Here is a 23,673-nt window from a genome sequence, read left to right as displayed (position 1 = left end):
CCAATCATCCAATCAGTGCTTGGTATCTCGCAGCGCGCAAATGCTGCCTGAGTAAACCTGTGATGTCATTGGCTGCAGCCCTTGTCCATCTCCTTTAGACACCCCGCCCACTCGGCTTCAACGTCACTGACTCTCGTCTGCTTTAGTTTGTCTTTATCTTCTTTGTGCTCAAAATAACCACGCCCCCTCTCAGCCATTGGATGCATCCAAACATGACTGACAACCCGCTGACCAATTAGATTTCAAGCTGTCATCCCGCCTTCCCGAACTCCGCCTCCTCTCTTTGCTCTTGAGGTAACATACATTCGGCAGCGGCAGTGGCTGGCGGAGCCGGCAGAGGAGACGGAGTGGTTGTTATTGGTGCTGGCGGGGGCTCGGGCAGGAGACCGCACAACGCTGCAGCAGCTACCGGGAGAGGGATGCGGCGAGGGCGCCCGGAGGTAACCGACTGCAGGTAAGTGCTGCAACACACCTGTGCGGGGAGAGGACGGAGAGCGGGCGGTGCAGACGTGACCGTCATACTGCACAGCGGCGGCCCCTGTGTGCGGCACCGTGCAAGGACCTGCTGTCACCGTGTGTGTGTATGTATGTATATATATATATATATATATATATATATATATATATATATATATATATATATATATATATATATTACACACACACATACTGTGATGCATGATGATACACAGCAGTACACACAGACACTATATATATATATATATATATATATATATATATATATATATATATATATATATATATATATATATATATATATATAGTGTGTACCACATGCTGTATATAGTGTCATGCACAATATCCACAATGCAGGATTTATAGAGAACAACTTAGCTGCACAGCGAATCCGTATGTCATGTATACACTGTGCTGCTATTGTGTTCTCAGTATTCTGCATCTTTGTGTGTATAGAATAGATATCGGTCCTTCACATAGATTTAATGTGGATGAGTGTGACTTATACACACTGGTGCTGTGTTGTACAATATATATAGATATCTAGATATCTATCAGTCTAATGTTCTATAGAGAAATGTATGTATATATGAGATGTGTACAGTATTAGACACACACACACACACACACACACACACACACACACACACACACACACACACACACACACACACACACACACACACACACACACACACACACACACACACACCCCTCCTGTCATTGCTCGGCCTCTGTATTTCCAGCACTGTACCCCCTTTTGCCATCATGCTGTGTCCTGGTTCTCTGTATTGGTGGTCTGCTGCCTGGACCGCCCGCTTTCTCTGTAGGATGCACACACAAGTACTGGTCATCTAGAGGATGTGATGTCTCTGGCCTGTACAGTGCAGGGGGTCCGATCTCCATCCCTCCCTATGGCCGTGTGGTGTGGACCCTCTGGAGATGGATAGGCCAGAGCCCTGTCTGCTCAGATGACAATCAGCGCTGATCATGACATCGCCTCTCCGCACTGTAATAAATCCCTCCGGGGGCTTTTTTTAGTTTTATTCCTGATGACCTTAATATGAGCAGGTCAGGGGGATATAGGCAGCCTCTTGGATTTTAGGGTTGATTTCCCTTTAAACGCCTGTGTAGTGTATCCTGTGTGTGCCCCATGTGTGCAGTGCCACCTGTGCACTGATGGCTGAGGCTGCATGTAATTACAGCTCTGCTACATCCGTCTTGTGTATACAGGGAAAATAAGTTTTTGATACACTACCGATTTTGCAAGTTTTCCCACCTACAAAGAATGGAGATGTCTAATTTTTATCATAGGTGCACTTCACCTGTAAGACAGAAGAATCTTAAAAAAAAAAAATTCCAGAAAATCGCTATGATTTTTACATTCTTAATTTGCATTTTATTGCATGAAATAAGTATTTTATACAATAGAAAAACAGGTAATATTTGGTACAGATTCCTTTGTTGCAATTACAGAGGTCAGATGTTTCTTGTAGTTCTTGACCAGGTTTGCACACACAGCAGCAGGGATTTTGGCTCCCTCCTCCATACAGATCTTCTACATGGTGGTAGACCCAGCCACGACCCATCTTCAATGCTCTTACTGAGGGAAGGAGGTTGTTGGCTAAAATCTTGATACGTGACCCCATTCATCCTCCCTTTAATACGGTGCAGTCGTTGTGCCCCTTTGCAGAATAGTACTTCCAAAGTATGATGTTTCCCCCACCATGCTTTACAGTTGGGATGGTTTTCTTGGGGTTGTATTCATCCTTCTTCTTCCTCCATTTTCATTGGCAAACCAGGTCCTCCCATGTAGTTGTGGGCTGATTCCTGACCTTTCAAAGAATCCTCCTTACCCCACGATGCGAGACCTTGCATGGAGCCCCAGACAGAGGAAGATTGAAGTCATCTTGTGTTTCTTCCATTTTCTAATAATTGTGCCATCAGTTATTGCTCTCTCACCAAGCTGCTTGCCTATTGTCCTGTTGCCCATCCCAGCCTTGTTCAGTTCTGCAGTTTTGTCCCTGGTGTCCTTAGCCAGCTCTTTGGTATTGGCCATGGTGGAGAAGTTGGTGTGTGTGGACAGGTGTCTTTTATACAGGTACCTAGGTCAAATAGGTGCAATTAATACAGGTAATGAGTGCAGAGTAGGAGGCTTCTTAAAGAAAAACAAACAGATCTGCGAGAGCCAGAATTCTTGCTGGTTGGTCAGTGATCGAATACTTATTTCATGTAATAAAATGCAATTTAACCCCTTCCTGACATCCGACGTACTATCCCGTCGAGGTGGGGTGGGCCCGTATGACCGCCGACGGGATAGTACGTCATAGCCGATCGGCCGCGCTCACGGGGGGAGCGCGGCCGATCGCGGCCGGGTGTCGGCTGCATATCGCAGCTGACATCCGGCACTATGTGCCAGGAGCGGTCACGGACCGCCCCCGGCACATTAACCCCCGGCACACCGCGATCAAACATGATCGCGATGTGCCGGCGATGCAGGGAAGCATCGCGCAGGGAGAGGGCTCCCTGCGGGCTTCCCTGAGCCCCCCGCAGCAACGCGATGTGATCGCGTTGCTGCGAGGGTCTTACCTCCCTCCCTGCCTGCTCCAGACCCGGATCCAAGATGGCCGCGGATCCGGGTCCTGCAGGGAGGGAGGTGTCTTCACAGAAGCCTGCTCAGAGCAGGCACTGTGAAGCAGCCTGCACTTCTCTCAGATCGGTGATCTGTCAGAGTGCTATGCAAACTGGCAGATCACCGATCTGTATTGTCCCCCCCTGGGGCAAAGTAAAAAAGTAAAAAAAAAAATTTCCAAATGTGTAAAAAAAAATAAAAAAAAATATTCCAAAATAATGAAAAAAAAAAAAAAAATATTATTCCCATAAATACATTTCTTTATCTAAATATAAAAAAAACAATAAAAGTACACATATTTAGTATCGCCACGTCCGTAACGACCCAACCTATAAAACTGCCCCACTAGTTAACCCCTTCAGTAAACACCGTAAGAAAAAAAAAAAAAAACGAGGCAAAAAACAACGCTTTATTACCATACTGCCGAACAAAAAGTGGAATAACACGCGATCAAAAAGACTGATATAAATATCCATGGTACCGCTGAAAACGTCATCTTGTCCCGCAAAAAACAAGCCGCCATACAGCATCATCAGCAAAAAAATAAAAAAGTTATAGTCCTGAGAATAAAGCGATACCAAAATAATTATTTTTTCTATAAAATAGTTTTTATCGTATAAAAGCGCCAAAACAAAAAACAATGATATAAATGAGGTATCGCTGTAATCGTACTGACCCGACGAATAAAACTGCTTTATCAATTTTACCAAACCCGGAACGGTATAAACGCCTCTCCCAAAAGAAATTCATGAATAGCAGGTTTTTGGTCATTCTGCCTCACAAAAATCGGAATAAAAAGCGATCAAAAACGGTCACGTGTCCGAAAATGTTACCAATAAAAACGTCAACTCGTCCCGCAAAAAACAAGACCTCACATGACTCTGTGGAGCAAATGTGGAAAAATTATAGGTCTCAAAATGTGGAGACGCAAAAACTTTTTTGCTATAAAAAGCGTCGCTGGTTTCACACTTCCGTTTTTGTCTGCAGCGTTTTTTGCACAAAAAAACGCATGCGTTTTTTCCCTATATTTAACATTGAAAACGCATGCGGTTTTTTTGTACGCGTTTGGTCGCGTTTTCAAACGCATGCGGTTTTTTTCTGCATGCGTTCATTTTCAGAAATACAACCTGCAGTATTTTCTTGCGTTTTTAAGCACATGCGTTTGTTTGCGTTAAAAACGCATGCATTTTTATCGAAAAAAAACAGAAAACACACTGAAAAGCCACCCACCACCATCAAGGTGATAAAGGGATCCAAACCCTAACCCTAACTCTACCCCTAACCTCACCCCTAACCGTTTAATGAACATTTTCTGACAGTCATAGTGCCACGTGTTTAAGTGCCACGTGTTTAAGTGCCACGTGTTTAAGTGCCACGTGTTTAAGTGCCACGTGTTTAAGTGCCACGTGTTTAAGTGCCACGTGTTTAAGTGCCACGTGTTTAAGTGCCACGTGTTTAAGTGCCACGTGTTTAAGTGCCACGTGTTTAAGTGCCACGTGTTTAAGTGCCACGTGTTTAAGTGCCACGTGTTTAAGTGCCACGTGTTTAAGTGCCACGTGTTTAAGTGCCACGTGTTTAAGTGCCACGTGTTTAAGTGCCACGTGTTTAAGTGCCACGTGTTTAAGTGCCACGTGTTTAAGTGCCACGTGTTTAAGTGCCACGTGTTTAAGTGCCACGTGTTTAAGTGCCACGTGTTTAAGTGCCACGTGTTTAAGTGCCACGTGTTTAAGTGCCACGTGTTTAAGTGCCACGTGTTTAAGTGCCACGTGTTTAAGTGCCACGTGTTTAAGTGCCACGTGTTTAAGTGCCACGTGTTTAAGTGCCACGTGTTTAAGTGCCACGTGTTTAAGTGCCACGTGTTTAAGTGCCACGTGTTTAAGTGCCACGTGTTTAAGTGCCACGTGTTTAAGTGCCACGTGTTTAAGTGCCACGTGTTTAAGTGCCACGTGTTTAAGTGCCACGTGTTTAAGTGCCACGTGTTTAAGTGCCACGTGTTTAAGTGCCACGTGTTTAAGTGCCACGTGTTTAAGTGCCACGTGTTTAAGTGCCACGTGTTTAAGTGCCACGTGTTTAAGTGCCACGTGTTTAAGTGCCACGTGTTTAAGTGCCACGTGTTTAAGTGCCACGTGTTTAAGTGCCACGTGTTTAAGTGCCACGTGTTTAAGTGCCACGTGTTTAAGTGCCACGTGTTTAAGTGCCACGTGTTTAAGTGCCACGTGTTTAAGTGCCACGTGTTTAAGTGCCACGTGTTTAAGTGCCACGTGTTTAAGTGCCACGTGTTTAAGTGCCACGTGTTTAAGTGCCACGTGTTTAAGTGCCACGTGTTTAAGTGCCACGTGTTTAAGTGCCACGTGTTTAAGTGCCACGTGTTTAAGTGCCACGTGTTTAAGTGCCACGTGTTTAAGTGCCACGTGTTTAAGTGCCACGTGTTTAAGTGCCACGTGTTTAAGTGCCACGTGTTTAAGTGCCACGTGTTTAAGTGCCACGTGTTTAAGTGCCACGTGTTTAAGTGCCACGTGTTTAAGTGCCACGTGTTTAAGTGCCACGTGTTTAAGTGCCACGTGTTTAAGTGCCACGTGTTTAAGTGCCACGTGTTTAAGTGCCACGTGTTTAAGTGCCACGTGTTTAAGTGCCACGTGTTTAAGTGCCACGTGTTTAAGTGCCACGTGTTTAAGTGCCACGTGTTTAAGTGCCACGTGTTTAAGTGCCACGTGTTTAAGTGCCACGTGTTTAAGTGCCACGTGTTTAAGTGCCACGTGTTTAAGTGCCACGTGTTTAAGTGCCACGTGTTTAAGTGCCACGTGTTTAAGTGCCACGTGTTTAAGTGCCACGTGTTTAAGTGCCACGTGTTTAAGTGCCACGTGTTTAAGTGCCACGTGTTTAAGTGCCACGTGTTTAAGTGCCACGTGTTTAAGTGCCACGTGTTTAAGTGCCACGTGTTTAAGTGCCACGTGTTTAAGTGCCACGTGTTTAAGTGCCACGTGTTTAAGTGCCACGTGTTTAAGTGCCACGTGTTTAAGTGCCACGTGTTTAAGTGCCACGTGTTTAAGTGCCACGTGTTTAAGTGCCACGTGTTTAAGTGCCACGTGTTTAAGTGCCACGTGTTTAAGTGCCACGTGTTTAAGTGCCACGTGTTTAAGTCACGTTTAGGGTTAGGGCTAAAGTTAGGGTTGGGGTTTGGATTACATTTACGTTTGGATTAGGGTTGGGATTAGAATTATGGGTGTGTCAGAGCTAGGGGTGTGGTTAGGGTTACCGTTGGGATTAGGGTTAGGGGTGTGTTTGGGTTAGGGTTTCAGGTAGAATTGGGGGGTTTCCACTGTCCAGGCACATCAGGGGCTCTCCAAGCGCGACATGGCGTCCAATCTCAATTCCAGCCAATTCTGCGTTGAAAAAGTAAAACAGTGCTCCTTCCCTTCCGAGCTCTCCCGTGCGCCCAAAAAGGGGTTTACCCCAACATATGTGTTATCAGCGTACTCGGGACAAATTGAACAACAACTTCTGGGGTCCAAGTTCTCTTGTTATCCTTAGGAAAATAAAAATTTGGGGGGCTAAAAATCATTTTTGTGGGAAAAAAAAGATGTTTTATTTTCACGGCTCTGCATTATAAACTGTAGTGAAACACTTGGGGGTTCAAAGTTCTCACAACACATCTAGATAAGTTCCTTGGGAGGTCTAGTTTCCAATATGGGGTCACTTGTGGGGGGTTTGTACTGTTTGGGTACATCAGGGGCTCTGCAAATGCAACGTGACGGCTGCTGACCAATCCATTTAAGTCTGCATTCCAAATGGCGCTCCTTCCCTTCTGAGCTCTGTCATGTGCCCAAACAGTGGTTCCCCCCCACATATGGGGTATCAGCGTACTCAGGACAAATTGGAAAACAAATTTTGGGGTCCAATTTATTCTGTTACCCTTGTAAAAATACAAAGCTGGGGGCTAAAAAATCATTTTTGAGAAAAAAAAAAAAATTATTTTCACGGCTCTGCGTTATAATCTGTAGTGAAACACTTGGGGGTTCAAAGCTCTCAAAACACATCTAGATAAGTTCCTTAGGGGGTCTACTTTCCAAAATGGTGTCACTTGTAGGGAGTTTCAATGTTTAGGCACATCAGGGGCTCTCCAAACGCAACATGGCGTCCCATCTCAATTCCAGTCAATTTTGCATTGAAAAGTCAAATGGCGCTCCTTCCCTTCCAAGCTCTGCCATGCGCCCAAACAATGGTTTACACCCACATATGGGGTATCAGCGTACTCAGGACAAATTGCACAACATTTTTTGGGGTCCAATTTCTTCTCTTACCCTTGGGAAAATAAAAAATTGGGGGCGAAAAGATCATTTTTGTGAAAAAATATGATTTTTTATTTTTACGGCTCTGCATTATAAACTTCTGTGAAGCACTTGGTGGGTCAAAGTGCTCACCACACATCTAGATAAGTTCCTTAGGGGGTCTACTTTCCAAAATGGTGTCACTTGTAGGGAGTTTCAATGTTTAGGCACATCAGGGGCTCTCCAAACGCAACATGGCGTCCCATCTCAATTCCAGTCAATTTTGCATTGAAAAGTCAAATGGCGCTCCTTCCCTTCCAAGCTCTGCCATGCGCCTAAACAATGGTTTACACCCACATATGGGGTATCATCGTACTCAGGACAAATTGTACAACAACTTTGGGGGTCCATTTTCTCCTGTTACCCTTGGTAAAATAAAACAAATTGGAGCTGAAATAAATTTTGTGTGAAAAAAAGTTAAATGTTCATTTTTATTTAAACATTCCAAAAATTCCTGTGAAACACCTGAAGGGTTAATAAACTTCTTGAATGTGGTTTTGAGCACCTTGAGGGGTGCAGTTTTTAGAATGGTGTCACACTTGAGTATTTTCTATCATATAGACCCCTCAAAATGACTTCAAATGAGATGTGGTCCCTAAAAAAAAATGGTGTTGTAAAAATGAGAAATTGCTGGTCAACTTTTAACCCTTATAACTCCGTCACAAAAAAAAATTTTGGTTCCAAAATTGTACTGATGTAAAGTAGACATGTGGGAAATGTTACTTATTAAGTATTTTGCGTGACATATGTCTGTGATTTAAGGGCACAAAAATTCAAAGTTGGAAAATTGCAAAATTTTCAAAATTTTCGCCAAATTTCCATTTTTTTCACAAATAAACGCAAGTTATATCGAATAAATTTTACCTTTAACATGAAGTACAATATGTCACGAGAAAACAATGTCAGAATGCCAAGATCCGTCAAAGCGTTCCAGAGTTATAGCCTCATAAAGGGACAGTGGTCAGAATTGTAAAAATTGGCCCGGTCATTAACGTGCAAACCACCCTTGGGGGTGAAGGGGTTAATTATTTAAAAATCATACAATGTAATTTTCTGTTTGTTGTTTTTAGATTGTCTGTCTCTCACAGGTGAAGTGTATCTACGATAAAAATACAGACCTCCATTCTTTGTAGGTTGGAGAACTTGCAAAATCGCCAGAGTATCAAATACTTATTTTCCCCACTGTATTATGGATGGTGCATGTTTTCTACATTTTGGCTTTGCACAAGCAGATATTATGTTTTTATCGGGTGTCTTAAAGAGGTTCTCAACGTACAAATAGTGTTAAAGGGGTAGAGACTGCACAGTTTAGTGATTCGGCCTGTTAATCTAGTATCCATATACACTGAGTAGGTACCAGATCACTCTGACTATAGAGGGGGCTGGCTTTGTTTTCATGCAGGATTGATTGGTCCAGTCTGGTGCTTCTGGATAACAGATGCATAGTAGGTTGCAAACGTATTCACTCCCCTTGGCATTTTTTTGTTTTGCCACCTCACAACCTGGATTTTCATATATTATTATTTTTTTTATTTTAAAGGGTTTGCATCAGTTCATGTTAAGAACATACCTACGGCTGTGAACATTTGGTTTTCTTTTTATTGTGAAGCAAACAACAAATAGGACCTAATAACTGAAAACTTCAATGTGCATAACCATTCACCCCCTAAAGTCAGTACTGTGTAGAGCCTCCTCTTGTACAGTTACAGCTGCAAGTTACGTTGGATTAGTCACTGAGCTTCCCACATTTTGCGACTGGGATTTTTGCCCATTCCTCAAGGCAAAACTGTTCCAGCTCCTTCATGTTAGATGGTTTCCACTAGTAAACAGCAATTAAGATCAAGACTTTGAGTAGGCCACTCCAAAACATTTCACGTTTCCCCTTACACCATTCGAGTGTTCCTTTAGCGGTATGTTTTGGGTCATTGTCTTGCTGGAAGTTGAACCTCCATCCCAGTCTCAAATCACTGACTAGGTTTTTCTCAAGAATTTTTTTATTTTGCACCATCCATCTTCTCATCAACTCGGACCATTCTCCCTGTCCCTGCTGCCGAAAAACATCCCCACAGCATGATGCAGCCACCACTGTGTTTCACTGTGGGGATAGTGTTCTTGGGGGTGAATACTTTTGGAAGCAACTGTACAGGAAGCCATTGTTTACATCCAGATTGGCTGGCTTTGTATTAAGTGGATATGTGCTGAAGTTTGACTGTGACTACTATGTGCGGGGCCTTAGGGGCTCAGACATTATTGACTTTCTCATTAAGGGTTGATTGGTCATGTCTGCCTCTTATCAGAGGGATGTCAGGCAGTTGTAGCGGGTTCCTATCTACAGTATGTCCAGTAAAGGTCATGAATTTGGTGCAAAAAAACAGGAACAAGAATCCCAAAAAGACAAAGAAAAGTGACTTAAAAAAACAGCAAATAGTGAATCAGGCGTCAAAGTTTTAGAACTTTTCATTAACCCTTAAAATGAAGCCTTTTTAACCCTTTAGTGTGTTCTTTCTATTGGCACCATGACTGCTAATGGGAGAATTTGGGGGGCCACCTCTCCACTCCCAGCCTCTGACTGTTGTGCGCTAACTCTTATTGCTGAGCACAAGCATTAGTCATGGTGAATCCCGCTCTGGTGTCCGCGCACTAATCACTGTGACCGGTTTGTTACTGTTGCACAAAGGAGGTCATTCTTGAGATTCGCCATGGTATGTGCTGCTGATTTTTGTGTCCTGGCACTCTGTGTTCTAGGTCGTTCCTTGTACTCGGGGTGAAAAGGTTGTTTATAACTTGACACTGTCATTTTAGGTTCATTGATGCCATGTGACTCAGGGTGAGCATGCAATGGTGGTCTCACACCTGCCCTCCTGAGACCCCGTCTGCACACTTTAATATATGGAAGTAGTGGTATGGTTGTATACTCGCTTATCTCCCAAGAAAAATGATACCCTTTTTTGTAGAGAACCAGTGTGCCAGTCATGAGAAATGGAGTGTAGAAGCCGTATGCAAACAAGGCCAAAACCAAAAGTGCCGTCTGAGTAACGCCATGCCCCCAGTGCACTTCCAGACTAATTTGCATACGGCTTCTACACTCCATTTCTCATGACTGGCACATTGGTTCTCTACAAGAAAAGGTATCATTTTTCTTGGGAGATAAGCGAGTATACAACCGTACCACTACTTCCATATATTAAACGCTCTGACTTGGGTCCCTTTTTTATAGGGGGCAAGAAGCTAACTTACTAAACCAGAGGTGAGGTTTTATTTTCTCTACACCTGAGATTTTGCATTTCGTGCTCTTGTCCCAACAGTCCGCTGCCTCATTATGTAGTAAAACTCATTACCCATCAGGTACCCCAGTCATCTGCTGGAGCATGCGGGGGACAGGACACCTCCGATCCATTTGCACAATGACTATGCCTCTAGCAGGCTGGTGCTGTTTTTCGGATGGTGTAATGGCCATGTGATACAATAAATAAGGCTAATCTCAGGCTTTTGTTCCTTTTCTCAATTATCGGCAGATGTTCTTTTGTTCAGAAAATACACTTTTATTATATTCGCCGCCATTACTGCTTTATGCTAATAAAGACTTCTCAATACAACTTGTAGTATTTGAGGGGGAATAAGAAAACATATATATATTTTTTTTAATACAATTTGTTTTGGCTGGATTTTACACTGTTCATCCTGTGCCTGCTGGTTCACCATCACAGGAAATTTAAAGGGTTAATGCCAAAACGGTTACACCCCAATCCATAGGATAGGGCTTAATTGACTGATCACTGGAGGTCTGTCCGCTAGGACCCCCCCAGCAATTCTGAGAGCAGGGATCTTGACCAAGTCGCCTGCTCTTGAATGGAATGTACGTGCGCATGCTCAACCAATGTGCTCTGCGTCCTCCAGCAGTCCCACAGACAATGGCTGGCTGAGCATGCGCACGTCTGCCTCATTCAGATATACCGTATTTAGGCCATAACTTGCTGATCACTGGGGGTCCCAATAATCTATATTGGTGGGTGTCCAGCCCTATTAGAAGAACATGGCTGCATATGTGTGCTAACGCTTTTCTTTTTTGTAAGTGGTTACTTGCTGAGGGTCCTTACTATTGAACCCCTAATAGGAGAGCAAAGCTGGACATCCCTTTAAATTATTGAAATAGGGCAGTGTTCCCCAAGTCCGGTCCTCGAGCCACCAACAGGTCATGTTTTCAGGACTTCCTTGGTATTGCACAGGTAATAATTGCATCACCTGGACAGGCAAGCATTCACTCAATGACCTGTGCATTACTAAGGAAATCCTGAAACATGACCTGTTGGTGGCTCTTGAGGACCGGACTTGGGGAACACTGAAATGGGGCATTTCACATATAGAACCATAATCCGAATCTTCAATCTTTCTTCGAAGCAAGAATGAAAATAAATGTTTTGTCTTTGACTGGAAAAAAAAAATTATGTATATGTTCCTCACTACATTTTAGTTTACCTCTGGGAGGGGGCTGAGCCATCAATCACAATGTCATGTGCTTTTCCTGCTCTGGTCAGACGCATACATTAGCCATGACCCCAATCCCCCTCCGTATTACCATATATGGCATGTGATTACGGCAATACTTGATAAATTGTATTGTGCGCAGTTTCCTCATTCATTATGGATGACCATCTCCAATGCTCGTTGCTGAGTAAATAGCAGGGAGGGTCTCGTAATTACCCTCTGTTATCTGCCATCTTCATGCAATAATCAAGAGTCCATTGAATGTTCTCTGTGAGGAGTCGCGTTTACTCGCGGTTCCTCCTAATTTATATTATTGCTAATTCCTGTCCCCCGCTCCTTCCCCCATACTCCAAAATCTTTCACAAAGACTTTATTCTATTCCGCCATGTTTCCTTTTTGATTAAATTTGCTTTAATTTGACTTCGGGTGCTGTCTTCATATTCGGTGCTTGTCATTTGCCCCAAACGGTCGCAAATTTGGCTTTTACAAGAATTGGCCGGGGGAGGTATTTATCTGCAATTACAAGTACAAAGAAAAATAGTGTTTAAAAAATAAATAAATATAGATAGATTTACTAGATGGTGTCCCGATTCTAACGCATCGGGTATTCTAGAATATGTATGCGTACTGTATAGCACAGCCCACGCAGTATAATGCGCAGCCCACACAGTACATGTAGTATATTGCCCAGCCACGTAGTATACTGCCCAGTCACATAGTATGCACTATATCCCTGTTTAAAAAAATAAAAAAGAATTTAAAAAATAGTTACATACTCACCTTCTGGAGCCTCCGGATCGAAGCGTCCGGTTACCGATGCTCCTCACGTGCTCCGGTCTGAAGATTGCATTGCGGTCTCGCGAGACTGCAAGTCATCATCTCACGAGACCGCACTGCATGCAGCGGTCACCGGGGCGTCGCGAGGAGCATCGGTAACCGGCCGCTTCGATCCAGGGGGCCACCGGAGGGTGAGTATGTAACTTTTTTTTTTTTTTTTAATTATTTTTAACATTACATATTTTTACTATTCATGCTGCATTGGCAGCATCAATAGTTAACAGTTGGTCACACAGGGTTAATAGCAGCGTTAACAGAGTGCGTTACACCGTGGTCAACGCTGCCATTAACCCTGTGTGAGCGCTGACCGGAGGGGAGTACGGAGCGGGCGCTGTGACTGGAGGGGAGTACGGAGCGGGCATTTTCTTATGGACTGTGCCCGTCGCTGATTGGTCATGGCAAAACAGCCTCGACCAATCAGCGACTTGGATTTCTATGACTGACAGAGGCCGCGACCAATGAATATCCGTGACAGAAAGACAGACGGAAGTGACCCTTAGACAATTATATAGTAGATAGCGGTATAGGTCCGTACGTTGTGTAGTGGCCGTGTATGGTACTGCAGCTCTCTCAAGCCCACCACTGCCTTCCCTTTATGGTTAGGTGTGTCCACAGGCATCGGAAGGTGGCCCCGAGGGTCATGCCACTGAAACGTTCCCATCTTGGTGAAGCCCAACCTCCTGCAGGTGTAGTGTAAGAGCAGGAATGGGGTAACAATGAGGGCTCCTGTTGGGGGATGGACGTCTCAATCATTTTTGCCGTTTGTTCGGTATTGTCTGACGTCAACTCTTGGACCGTTGCTGCAACACTTGGCTAGATGAAGGGGATGAGTGGAAACCTTACTAGGAGGTCTATCCTGACCTCTTAATTCTAGGGGGCTATCCTTATACCAGGGCTTGCCTTATGGCATTGCTTTGACTAATGGGAGTGTGGTTGGGGCACGCTGGGACTACTTGGGGTTAAACCTGATACATTCGGTGAATAAAAGCTGATTTTTGGAAATTGGAAGAATTATCCAGAGTTGTTACTATTGTGTTTTTCGTTAACCCTTTACTCTCGTCTGTGACCACGTGACAGTCACGATGTGACCGCTAGGACCCCAAAAGTGACAGGAGTTGGCGGAGCAGGCAGTGATGTTGGGGAGGAGGGGGATTCTGTATCTTGCTGTAGGGTTTGCATCTTTGCTTGTGCGCAGGAGACCCCTTCTCCCTCCCCCCGGCAGAGGAGCTTCTTTGTTATCCGCTCTTACCATTATCCACATGTCTATACAGCCCCCGTCCTGTTCTGCGGAGCGGCACGCGCCGGGTTATTAGTTTTCCTCTTGCGTTTTTTTGACTCTTTGATGCTTTTACATAAAGGTGAAAAATGTAATTTATTTAATCCCTTTTTATTCCCTGCAGACTCCGGCACAGTGGGGGAGATGTGGAATTCATATCAATAAGTGGTGGTGTCACCTGCGTCCTGTGAATGGCGCCCCGCCGGATGAATAAACTGCGCCGCTGCTATTCTTATCCCTGACGGTCTTACACACACTCAGATTCTTATCTCCCATGATCCAGCTTATTGTAGGGATATAGACTTTTTTTTTCTCCCCTCCTCTGTTCGTGGTTTTTGTTCTTAGTGCACTGTTTTTGGTGTAAATACTCCACCGCTACCTTCTTGTTGGCACAGCGCAATGCCTTCTGTATACAAAATTTTTGTCTTGCGATGAGTTTTCCGGTTTCCGACTATTCCTGTTCTCAGATTGCAACTTTTTTGTTTTTAAAGAATAAATAAATTCTGCACCGCTGACGTCACGTTGAAAGCGCTGCAGGTAATCGGTGAGCAGCGATCAGCAGACGTGACACTATTGGCCGTGATCACCTCCCGATGGGGCAGTGAGTGGGGTCATATAAACCCTTGTTTAGCTGGCTCGGTCATGACACCCCTTACTCCTAAACGTTTGCCCGTGGATTCTGCGTTTTCAGTGGAAAGTGGAGTAACCCAAGCAAGCAAAAGCAAAAAAGATGGCTACTTCGTTACTTAGACATGTCAGGAGGGGTCGGGAGGCCTCCAGATTTGTTGTCCCCATTGGGGCTCGGAATCTAAATTTCCCATCAGTATGGAGAGCGGGCAGAAACTGGCGTGCTAACCACTGAGCCACCCTGTTGTCCACGCTGTGTGCACCAACTCCCTCTAGTGGTCGATGCAGATAGCTCAGATTCTACGATGAAGCTGTAAGGACAAAAGAAGATTTGGAACTCTGATCGGCACGGACTGTTGGTAACGACGGACATGATTTTTATTGAGTCTCCGGGAATGTATGAGAAGGCCTCTGTACATCTTATTTCCAGAGAAGTCTGATCTGATGGCTTTTGACATTTGGTGGCAGATTGCTATGATTGGTGGTAAGATCAGAGGAATTCCTCCTCCGTGTGACTCCACTGGAGACGCCGGCGTGTATGACACATCAGACATGTCGGGCTGCACACCTCGGAGATCCGCCGCCCTGTAATAATGGCATCCAGACTCCACGCCGCGCCTGTCTGATGTTCCCCACTCCAGGAGGGACTGCCGAGGGCGAGATCTGCGCAGCCTGCACCTCACATTTGTTTTGGGAGACTGTATGCTGGTGTGATTGTGCAGACTGATACATTGTAACGGACACTTCAGCTGTGTTCTTCACCATAAAGCAGGCTGCCATTAGAGACTGGCATCCAGGACAATCCTTGTGTGTAATCCTGACATAGCGCTGCTGTGCTGAGACCCCGATTCTTGCCGGACCCCTCCGGCCCCTTCTTCAGGCTGCGCAGTCAGACGCTCGTACAGTAACGTGATCAATATCTGTCCCATCTGCTGCTTTGTTCTCCTACATCTGACAATCTCCGCGCTCTCCATCATCGCAGTAATCAGCATTATTATCCAATATCGCCTGCAATCACGCCATGATTGTTCGGCTGTGAAAAAAAGGCCCCCAGCTGTTAACTGCTTCTGCACAGAGACCCCAAATCTAAAAGCCTTACATAGAAAGAAAAGAACATGTAAAAATCTCTTGCAAAAAAAAAATCCTAAACATAAATAAATGAATTGATGCTCTAAGTATGTAATAAAACTTTCCAAATCTCTCAATATTTATAGTGTTAAATAACACTTGCCTCCACTAGGGGGCGCCGGCTGTTCATACATTGAACCATGTGTGCACTAAGCTCCCTCTAGTGGTGACAGAATGTTATTCACATACAGTAATTCATCTCTAATTACTGTAAAGATGTATTGGGGGGGAAATGACATCACAAAACGGTGACCCTAAAGTGAATCTCTGCCTTTTTACACCGTAAGTCACATCCTGTTTGGTTACAAAGGGGATTGAGAACCAGTAGGACTGCATTGCTTGGTGGACAAGTCTAGAAAATCCCCCCCCCCCCCCGGGTATTCAATGATATAGGAATGCTTAATTAAGACCCCATATGCATCACAATCAGATACTGCAGAGTATAAACGCCGGAAATGCCTGTGTATATGAAACATCTGCCTTAAAGGGGTTGTGGCAAATTTTAAAGGTTAAGTGTTAACTTTCTGGGCATCCAATTGCTGGCCCCCCACTGATTACTGAATATTTGCTGCTCCATATTACACGCCATTGATTCTCTATGGGACTGCTGGAGAAAACTGCGTACAATGATCTGCGTAATCGTCCTTCCAGATCTGTGGCGGAGAATCGATGGTGTGAGATGAGGTCTAGGAATCCTTGTGCCTCAGTATGTGCCCGTGTGGGGTTGTATGGAGGCGCCTCCAAATGGCCTTTTCGGGTATGTGCACACGGAGGGTTTTTTTTATGATCCGTGGAAACCACGTCAGAAAAAGCTCCTTTTTTGGGGAGTTTTCCCATCTGTGTGGTTTTGAAGACTTTTTGGCTATGTTCACATGCAGCTTTTTTAAATGTTATCTTTTTATGCAAAGTAAAAGCTGTTAAATTCTTAGGCTATGTGCACACTTTGCGGCGTCCCTCTGCGGGTTCTCCCGCAGCGGATTTGATAAATCTGCAGGGCAAAACTGCTGCGGTTATCCCTGCAGATTTATCGCGGTTAGTTTTGCGGTTTCCGCTGCGGGTTAACTCCTATACTATTGATGCTGCATATGCAGCATCAATAGTAATGTTAAAAATAATAAAAAATGGTTAGTATACTCACCCTCTGACGTCCCGATCTCCTCGGCGCTGCCGGTCCGGTTCCAAAGATGCTGTGCGAGAAGGACCTTCGTGACGTCACGGTCATGTGACCGCGGTGTCATCACGGTCATGTGACCAGCAACCCAGCGACCGGACGGCCGCGTGCAGCGCTGAGAGGTGAGTATATCATTATTTTTTATTTTAATTCTTTTTTTTACACACAAATATGGTTCCCAGGGCCTGGAGGAGAGTCTACTCTCCTCCACCCCGGGTACCATCTGCACATTATCCGCTTACTTCCCGCATCGTGGGCACAGCCCCATGCGGGAAGTTAGCGGATCAGTGCATCCCTATGGGTGCAGAATCGCAGCGATTCTGCACAAAGAAGTGACATGCTGCGGGTTGTAAACCACTGCGTTTCTGCACGGTTTTTCCCGCAGCATGTGCACTGCGGATTGCGGTTTCCATAGGGTTTACATGTAAATGTAGACGCAATGGAAACTGCTGCGGACCCGCAGCTGTAGAAACGCTGCGGATCCGCGGTAAAAACCGCAAAGTGTGAACATGGCCTTAATGTTTTTGCAGCTTTTTTTTTTTTACCAATAATAAAAAAACCAAAGAGAAAAAGCGGAGGAAATACACTGCTCATTAAAGGGAACACTTAAACAACAGAATCTGACTCCATCTTAATCAAACTTCTGTGAAATCAAACTGTCCACTTAGGAAGCAACACTGAGGCTGTGTGCACACGTAGCATATTTTTCGCGTTTTTTTCGCGGTTTTTCGCTATAAAAATGCTATAAAACCGCGAAAAAAACGCTACCATTAAGCATCCTATGTAACAGAATGCATTCCGCATTTTTTGTGCACATGCTACATTTTTTTCCTGAGCGGAATCACATTCCAGAAAAAAACGCAGCATGTTCATTAAAATTGCGGAATCGCGGCGATTCTGCAGCCATAGGAGTGCATTGATCTGCTTACTTCCCGCACGGGGCTGTGCTCACCATGCGGGAAGCAAGCAGATTATATGCGGTTGGTACCCAGGGTGGAGGAGGAGAGACTCTCCTCCACCCACTGGGCACCATATAATTGGTAAAAAATAAAAGAATTAAAATAAAAAATAGCGATATACTCACCCTCGATGTCCCCCGCAGTCTTCCGGCCTCTCCGCTGCACGCTGCCGCTTCGGTTCCTATAGCTGCTGGGCAGTGAAGGACCTGCGATGACGTCACGGTCTTGTGATTGGTCGCGAGACCGCATGTGACCGGTCACGTGACCAATCACAAGACCGTGACGTCATCACAGGCCCTTCACCGCACAACAGCTATAGGAACGGACGCCGCTGAGGTCTGCAGGTGAGTATAACCATGTTTTTTATTTTTTTTATTATTTTTAAACATTCTATCTTTTACTATAGATGCGGCATAGGCAGCATCTATAGTAAAAAGTTGGTCACACTTGTCAAACACTATGTTTGACAAGTGTGACCAACCTGTCAGTCAGTTTTCCAAGCGATGCTACAGATCGCTTGGAAAACTCTAGTATTCTGCAAGCTAATTATGCTTGCAAAACGCTAGTTTTCTGCGGGTATATGCATGCTAATTCTGCATGCGATATACCCGCGGCAGGAGGCGCAGAATTGCCGCGGAAATTTCCGCGGCAATTCTGCAACGTGTGAACTTAGCCTGACAATCAACTTCACATGCTGTTGTGCTAATGGAATAGACAACAGATGGAAATTATTGGCAATTATCCAGACACCCTCAATAAAGGGTTCGCTCCACCCACCAGCGTCATGTTGCACCACAGACTGTCCAGGAGTTGGCGGATGCTTTAGTCCAGGTCTGGGAGGAGATCCCTCAGGAGACCATCCGCCGCCTCATCAGGAGCATGCCCAGGGGTTGTAGGGAGGTCATACAGGCGCGTAGAGGCCACGCACACTACTGAGCATCATTTCCTTGTCATGAGGCATTTCCACTGAAGTTGGATCAGCCTGTAATTTGATTTTCCACTTTGATTTTGAGTATCGTTCCAAATCCAGATCTTCATGGGATATTACTTGTGACTTACATTGATGATTATTTTATTCTGAAGACATTCCACTATGCACTGAATAAAAAAATTTGCAACTGGAATATTTCATTCAGTGATACCTAGGATGTGGTATTCTAGTGTTCCTTTTATTTTTTTGAGCTGTGTGTGTGTGTGTGTGTGTGTGTATGCGTGTGTGTATATATATATAAAAATTTTTTTAAGTGAATAAAATGTAACTTTATTAAACATGTACTGTGGACAAGGCATATGTGATCTTTGCACAAAACCGATGCAGGACGGGTGTTATGAACGCAGCTAAGAGAACAGGTTTTGGCTGCAGAAAAAAATGAACAAAAAAAACCCCCCTCTGCATGTGAGTTTAGCCCCAGAGGTTTTCAGGAGAAATGCACTCTGCATGGTGTACTTCTTTGCTGTGTTTTGGCAGACAGAAACGGTATGCAGATGAAGGACAACAGTACATGGTATAAATAAACGGTACAGTATACATTGTGAGACGAAGTGTTCACTTAACCTAGGAGTAAGATTCTCCTCTTGGATTGAGCTCACTGACAGTTTCTCTGTTAACTCATTCTACAGTCGTCAATTGGCGGATCAACACAGAGAATTTAGAAGACCAACTGTGTGTTTTTTTTTTTTTTTAATGAATACCAATTGCAAAAGTTTATGTTCCAATTACATGCATTTAAAGAGTAACTTTTTTTTTTTTCTTTTTTTTTTTTTTTTTATATTTCCCCGTCTATTTTTTCAGTTGCATAGATATCAGGATGCACTCATTTGGAGTACAGATGAGTCGGTGCCTGTCTCTTCCTTCTGTGTTGTGCTTTTCTCCAGTTAGTGAGACACAGGTGCTGACCCATCGCTGCCATCATCTGTACTCCAAAAAGCTACATTTTGGTATCTATGCAGCTGAAATGGTAGAATAGGAAAAAAAACTCACCCCTGTGTGCGCGCCTTCATTCTGTAGAATAATGTTCTGTGCGCGCTCGTGATGTGTAAGGGTATGTGCACACGATGCGGAAAACGCTACGCATCCGCAGCCGTTTCCCATGAGTTTACAGTTCAATGTAAACCTATGGGAAACAAAAAACGCTGTGCACGTGCTGCGGGAAAAAACATGCGGAAACGCAGCGGTTTACATTCCGCAGCATGTCACTTCTTTCTGCTGATTCCACAGCGATTTTACAGCTGCCCCTATGGAAAACCGCAGTTGTAAAACCGCAGAAAAACCGTGGTAAATCCGCAGTGGACCAGAATACGTGTGCACATAGCCTTACTGCTGAGGTGCTCCCCATGCAGTGCCTGAAGGAGGCACTATATCCTGGCAAGAGGCGTAGGGGTCACTAAACCCAAACCCATCAGGGGATCATGCAGTGCACTTTCATTTACATACTCTACAAGACTAAAGAATAGTTTTGGTTATTTTTTATTTTTTTTTTAAATATTGATCCAGTTAAAAACTACATCAGATGTTGCCTATTGACCATATTGTTCTGGAAAGACGAGCAGCCTGTCATAAAGGACCCGCGCTGATGTCCGATGTAATTACCAATGCTCGAGAGATGAGCAAATCCAGACTTTGCCCCGGGTCATAATATCCCAACCTTTTTTTTATTGTTGTTATTTGGGGATTTGCGCTGCCACGGCTGGGCTCGCACACCCGGCGCTGTTATGGAGTATGTACATGAAATAATCATATGCTCTCAAGGTGAGCGGAGTTGTGCTCTGACTAGTTATTCTGCTTTATTAAGTGTGCCAAGGTTTTTTTTTGTTTTTTTTTTTTGCATTAATAAATGGCTATTTTTAACCCATTCCAGTATTTCTCCTTTTCCGATAAGGTTTTAATTTTGGGAAAATGTGATTGTTACTGCTGCCAGGCTGGGTACCCGGCTGAAGCAGAGCCGCCACTGACGCTCAATGCAGCCTTGTGGTTTTTCAGTACTGGGAATGTCAGTAACAGCTGTCACCATTGTAATCGCTGCTCGCACTTATGTCTGTCCGTAGCATTTTACTTGGACTGTCCAAACCAAGCACAGGCACTCTGCTTTCCCGTGACACGGTTACAGTTCTGTGCACCTTCTGCCAACTCTTCCCCTTATTTCTGACTCCTCTTCTTTGGTATCTCTGCCCTTTCTCTCCTGTACATTCAGATCGAAGTGGAAAACTAATGTGCGGAAGATGCTCAGAACTGTTCGGCAAATGCAAGAGTGCACGGAGCGCCTGGGCTTGGTTTGAACAGTCATTTTTGTGCCACGTCCCTTTCATCATTTGTGTGGGAAGAACACGATAATGAACAGCATGGGACCAGCAGATGTTTTTGGGAGGTGGGGGCAAAACTGAGATTTGTCACACAAAGGGCATTAACAAGTATGATCGGTGCCTATAGTCAACTAAGCTTAGAAAACTCCCTTACAAAGTGCTCACCCATTTTGAGCGCTGGGGGATTTTTCTGCCCCTTCTCATGGCACTACCCAGGCGGTGGCTCTCGTGGGGGCACCACTTCTGCTTTGTAGCCACCTCTGCGGCAGCTTCTGGTCTGAGGGGCGACACTTCTGCGTCGGCTGCTGTTTTTGCTCCCATTGGGGTACCACTTCTGTGGCTGCTGCTTCTGCTGAGTTACTACTTCGGCTTTCATAGGGCCCTGCTCTCATAGGGTGGCGGATGCTGCTTCTGCTCCCATAGGGTCGCCACTTCTGTTGCTTCTGATATTGAAGGGGTGACACTTCTTCCCCGGCACCATTTTGACACTTCAGAAAGTGATGGTCATAGCAATTATCTCCCAGGATGGTACCAAATAAATGATGGTGCTGACGATAACCTTTCAGATCTGAGATCCCATACAAAGTTCCTCCGCCCTGTGTAGTTCCCGATAGTGGAGGCTTTTATATGTAGCTGTAAAGCGCAGAAGCCGTTATGCTGGTTTATGTGTATCGGTCTCCAGAATAATCTCTCCTGCCGATGGTCTGCAGCTGCTCGCTGTATCATGGAAAACCCTAACGCTTATCACAACCCTCTTTTATGGGTGACGTGACCCCAAAATTTGCTGTACACAATGACTTTAAGGCGCTCCCTTCCCTGGTCTCCTGCAGCTTTTCTATAAGATCAATGTGTGAAATGATTAATTTTTATCAATTTAAGCACAGTCCAAATGGGGTAATGGAGATAAACTCCTGCTCTGCTGGTGGCTTTTATATTGCTTACTATTTACATCTTTTCTGAGGTTCCGTCATTCTCTTCCCTAGTTCCCATTCACACTGTGCCGTACTATCGATAATGCTATGTGTTTTGCAGAAGCCCAGTGATGGGCGCCGAACGTTCTGCGCTGCTGGGGATTTTCCTATTGACCTAGGGAAACTCTGTGTTTGCATACTTCTGCGGAGGCCGTTGGCAGATGGTCGCCACAAGCGAGGTCTGATGTGCAGGATCCTTCTGGCTTCCGCTCTGTGTTTTGGATACACCTGCATTAGTGTTTGCTAATTAAATGCCGGCTGTTAAAAGGAGGAGTGACGAGCAATGTCCGCCACTGTCAGGAGGAAGTAGTAATGGCGCCCCGTCTATTCTAGCATGAAATCAAACCCTCAGGATACAAAAAAATGAGCATTTATACAGAGTTCACAAAGTTGCAGCTCTAGGTGGATTCACAGTTTATCGCCACAATTATGGGTTATCAAGTTTCTATGTTTTAGCTACCCTTGTACCCAACAGCCAACATACCAGTCTAATATATTCATGAGCTCTTCTGATTCTTAAGCTCCGTAATTTGCAGTATATTTATTTGGATGATTCATATTAAGTATTCTGCAAGCACCATAGGTGCAGGAACTTCCAATCCCACACTTTCAACATGCATTGCACCTGGTACTGCCCAATGGCTTGACTGTACTGATCTGAGTCTGCCTGTCTGATGTGCCGGTATAAAAGACTGGCAAGTGGGAGTGGAGAAGCCAGCCCCCCCCCCCCCACTTCCTGTAAAGAGGCCACTGACTGGCTCCCAGCAGGCAGTCTGCGGCTCCCAGCAGGCAGTCTGCGGCTCCCAGCAGGCAGTCTGCGGCTCCCAGCAGGCAGTCTGCGGCTCCCAGCAGGCAGTCTGCGGCTCCCAGCAGGCAGTCTGCGGCTCCCAGCAGGCAGTCTGCGGCTCCCAGCAGGCAGTCTGCGGCTCCCAGCAGGCAGTCTGCGGCTCCCAGCAGGCAGTCTGCGGCTCCCAGCAGGCAGTCTGCGGCTCCCAGCAGGCAGTCTCTTGACTGCTACAATTCTTTATTTCCCCAAAGCACAGGCGATAGGGGGGGTTTAGAAGCCGGACCCTCCACAATCAGTATGAATTCTAATGCATGAGCTTTCAACTCTACGTCTATTCCTGAACAACTAATGGTTTATAGACCTTAAAATTTAAACCATCAGAAAATTGTTCGGATCGTGTACAACAATCTTTAGGATTCTGGTCGGCTTTATCCTCAATATTACTGGTGGATCATTTTGTTTCTCGGCAGTAAAACGCTGCATCCGATGACCTTGCTCCTCATGTACAATGTTTTTGTGTGTTTTTTTTTTTTTTTTTTTTAAATCTGAGTTGCTGAATCACACATTAGTCGTAACCTTGAGATGCACCTTGGTTCTGGCTGATACTTCGCTGCTGCCGCGCTGAGTAATTCTTGGCCGAAATAAGGGTCGTAAGGTTGGCGGCTTCGTAATTGAAACAGATGGTCTTATAGATC

At 44.9% G+C, this 23,673-nt stretch overlaps 1 protein-coding gene across 3 annotated transcripts in view; it reads left to right on the top strand.

Annotated features, from left to right (window-relative positions):
* The first annotated feature begins 285 nt into the window (after nucleotides 1-285).
* TIAM1 (TIAM Rac1 associated GEF 1) overlaps nucleotides 286-23,673 on the top strand; it is a 263,811-nt gene continuing 240,423 nt past the window's right edge. For 2 of the 3 annotated variants that reach the window (XM_077293967.1, XM_077293963.1), the window contains exon 1: nucleotides 286-454. The gene's annotated coding sequence lies outside the window, so the exon portion shown is untranslated. The remainder of the gene's footprint in view (nucleotides 455-23,673) is intronic. The other variant, XM_077293964.1, reaches the window with a different exon arrangement.

The sequence above is a fragment of the Ranitomeya variabilis genome, chromosome 3 (assembly GCF_051348905.1).
Source record: "Ranitomeya variabilis isolate aRanVar5 chromosome 3, aRanVar5.hap1, whole genome shotgun sequence".
In the NCBI taxonomy this organism is placed as follows: domain Eukaryota; kingdom Metazoa; phylum Chordata; class Amphibia; order Anura; family Dendrobatidae; genus Ranitomeya; species Ranitomeya variabilis.
The sequence above is the reverse complement of the archived record's forward strand: the minus strand, read 5'-3'. Positions and strand labels throughout refer to the sequence as shown.